We start from the raw sequence: 3,785 nt of genomic DNA, 5'->3' as shown, positions 1-3,785 counted from the left end.
AATTTCTTCTGAGCCTAGAAACATGTTCACAGCCTCAGAAAGCAGGACCGACTCGACCCTGGGAAAAGACAGAACGTGGTAAACTTTCCTTTTGTCCTCTGATGCATCTCAGTCTCTGCTGTCCTTCTCCAGTCAGGCAATTTTCCTTTGCATCAAGTTTGTCTGATGTCTGTCTCCTGGGACAGTAGCACCCTCCTTGTCCTCTCTGGTACAGCGTTAATTTCTGCCACCTAAGGTATTTTGATCTGCTCCTCAAAATCACTTCTTTCCCACCTTTCAGAAAAATTGTGCACTTAGGTCGGATGTGAGGAGCAGAGAACCTGGTGTCTTTTCAGCTCCTCTGGTCATCAGCACTACTACACTCAACACAGTGAGTCTCGGGGCATTCCACGAGAGTCGTGGTCGCTCCGGTTTACGTGAGCACCAGGAGATCTCTTTCCTCGATCTCGCTGCATCCCTTGTTTCCTGAGCTGAAAGTCCATGCCAGAAGCCTGGGAACCTGTGCAAGTTAGTAGCTGAGAGCTGCCTAGGAAATATGGGCGGGTGAGCAAAGGGCACCAGAAATAACCTGGTATTCAAAAGGGACACACGTACAGACTTCAGAAATAAATCACTAGTCATAGGTGTGTCCTGCAGTCATGCCCTGGGACATGTGGATGCTCAGAGGAGGGCAGGAGACATTGCTCTGGGCAAGCCTTGCCAGCCGGTAACTTTCCTGCCCTTGCCTTTTCTCCCCAGCTCACTGCACGCCCTGTGTGTCCCAGATCCCTTGCTGGTCTCGGGCCAGCTCCCTCTGTTGCTGGTAAAGCCTCACACCACTCTCCGTCTGCACCATTCATTGGAAAATAGGCCACTTAATTGTATTAGTAATTGAATACACAGTGATAGCATTCTCAGAGCCGTCTTGGGTCTAAATTTGGACTCAGAGTTTGAATAAATTAAGCATGAAAATAGTGATATTACATCAGTAGGCTAAAAAAAAGTGATGATTTTATTTAGTTCTGTACGCTTAACTTTAGCCTCGTATACTGGACCTGTGAAGAAGTCTGGCCCCGTCACAGCACAATTTTCATTTGTTCCTTGAGAAAATGTTCTTTGTAGGATTTTCTCTATGTTTGGGCTTTTTATTTTTAATTTTATTTTTTAAAATTATTTGTTTATTTGATACAGGGTCTCACTATGCAGTTCAGGCTCACAGTGGTCCTCCTGTCCCAGTGCTGGGATGGCAGGTGTGATGGGGGCTGTCACGGTGTACCTGGGCTGGCACAGCATGCAGTACCAGAGATGGGGCATGGCACCTTGCGCTTGCCAGGTAGGAGCTTAGACCGCTGAGCTATCTCCCTACCCAGGGCCTTTATTTCTAAAGAAATAGAAGGGAGAAAATTTCCCTGCAGTTTAAGAAATTCCTGGTATAAGTGAGCAGGCTCCAACTGGAGAGGAACAGGAGGGAAGAGCCTCGCGCTCTCTCTGCAGATGCCCAGAGGACAGCTGCTCCCACGCCGGCTGGGGTCTTGCATCGGTCACACTGCAGGCTCAGCGGCTCCGCGCTCCCTCCTTTCCACTGCTTCTTTTCATCCTTACTCTGCGAGTCTCCAGCCACTACTCCTTTTCACTGTCCACTTTTGAATCCACTCAAATATTTATTGAAGAAATAAAAAGCGCTGCATGGGAACTGCTTGCTTCCCAATGGCAGGCCTGCAGACCTCACGCACGTCCAAGGGATGCGGCGAGCCTGCTGCCGGCCGGGCCGTTCTCTGCCTGTCTGACACCTGCTGCTCTGTGCCCCTGAGACCGACGCTGCAGTGTCCTCTCACTCCTCTTGCAGTGTCATCCTATCTGCTAGGATGTCTTCAAGTAGCCACAGCAGTAGAACAGCAGCAAATCCTAAAGCTGTTGTTCTAAGAGAGAACAACAGAGATGAGCGTGATACTGACCTGCGTGCAGCATGTTGTAGAAATAATTATCACAGGCCTCAGGAAGCCAAGAGACTTTGGGGAGTTTGTCGCTCCTGTGCATCAATTTTCTAGTAGGTGCGGTGGAATGAATACAAAAGAGGGTGAGAAGGCTTAGACGTTTGTCAGGCATGAGAAGAGGCATCACCCAATTTACTTTTTGTTTTGTTGTTTGTATTCAGTACAGGGCCCACAGAGTCTACAGGGTCCCACTACACAGATTGGACTCACAGTCATCTTCCTGGTTTCAGCCTCCTAAGTGCTGGGATTACAGGTGTGCACCACCACGCCCAGTCTCCATTGCTGTCTCAGCCTGCCCCAGGTGGGGACTGAACCACAGCCACTGCGCCCTGCCTAAGCAGGAGCTTTAATCCGCTGAGCTCTCTGGCCGGCCCTAGTTTACTTCTTCCATTCTAAAGAAATTACCAAAGGCAATGAGAAACCACAGTGTCATCCCTGAGTTCATCCTCCCTGGGCTGCCTGCTGACGCCCAGCTCCAGGCCCCGCTCTTCGTGCTATTCCTGGTGGTTTACCTCCTGACCGTGGGGGGGAACCTGCTGCTGCTGCTGCTGCTGCTGGTCAGGGCTGATTCCTACCTCCACACACCCATGTACTTCTTTCTGGGACAGTTGTCCTTCCTGGATCTCTGCCACTCCTCTGTCACTGTTGGAGAATCTCCTGTCTGCCAAGAAAACCATCTCTGTGGAGGGCTGCCTCGCTCAGGTCTTCTTCATCTTTGCCACGGGGGGCACTGAGTCCTGCTTACTGGCTGTGATGGCCTACGACCGCTGCGTTGCCATCTGCTCGCCTCTGCTCTATGGCTAGGTGATGGACAGACAGCTGTGTGTAGGACTGGTGTGGGTGCGTGGGGCCTGGCTTTTACGGATGCGTTCATCAATGTCCTCGTAGCTCTCAGTTTAGACTTCTGCGATGCTCAAAACATCCACCACTTCATGTGCGAGCTGCCCTCTCTCTATCCTTTGTCTTGCTCAGATGTATCGGCGAGTTTCACCACCCTGCTGTGCTCCAGCCTCCTGCACTTCATGGGAAATTTTCTTTTGATACTGTTTTCCTATATTCGCATTTTGCTCATCATCCTGAGCATCAGCTCCACCGCCGGTAGGAGGAAAGCCGTCTCCACCTGCTCCTCCCATCTCACCATGGTGCTCTTCTTTTACGGCTCAGGATTACTCTGCTATCTCATGCCGAACTCAGGCTCTGCTCTAGAGTTGGTCTTCTCCCTGCAGTACAGCGTGGCAACCCCCATGCTGAACCCCCTCATCTACAGCCTGAAGAACAAGGAGGTGAAGGCAGCTGTGAGGAGGATGCTGAGAAGGTATCTTCAGTTCTTCAAATAATAGACTACAGACTCCAAACGACGAGCACATTGGCTACAACTCCAGCGAGCTGCATCTGGCTGTTAGGGAGGAGCTCCTGCTCTCTGGATCCGTATGATACAGTAGTTTTCTCTAAAAATACTTAAGAAAAAGTCGAACATTATTTTCTTGGAATGATGCCAGTTCAGTCCTACTTAGAGAAAGATAGAAGGGTAAGACATAGATCTTGTCTAGTAACTTAAAAAACAGACGAATTATAATTTCACACACAATATGGTAGTTGTTGTTACTGCCGATTTAGGCAGCAACCTAAGTAGGTTACCGTTGGCCAGAAGCTAGCGCGGGTCTCCAGCCTGGTTCTGGAGCGAGCGGCTGCTCTCCACAGCGCCCCAAAGCCCCGACCCCAGCAGAGCGGGGCGCTCCTCTCGGGAACCAGCACGCGCTCAGTGCCATTGTGCTGGGGACTTTAATCTTGAGCAAAGATTCAGGAAGACAA

The 3,785-nt window shown here is 50.4% G+C and overlaps 1 pseudogene; it reads left to right on the top strand.

The window, feature by feature from the left end:
- The first annotated feature begins 2,386 nt into the window (after positions 1-2,386).
- Positions 2,387-3,310, top strand: LOC101565406 (annotated as a pseudogene).
- Positions 3,311-3,785: the final 475 nt, after the last annotated feature.

This window comes from Octodon degus, unplaced genomic scaffold (genome assembly GCF_000260255.1).
Source record: "Octodon degus isolate 3935 unplaced genomic scaffold, OctDeg1.0 scaffold00100, whole genome shotgun sequence".
Classification (NCBI taxonomy): Eukaryota; Metazoa; Chordata; class Mammalia; order Rodentia; family Octodontidae; genus Octodon; species Octodon degus.
The sequence above is the reverse complement of the archived record's forward strand: the minus strand, read 5'-3'. Positions and strand labels throughout refer to the sequence as shown.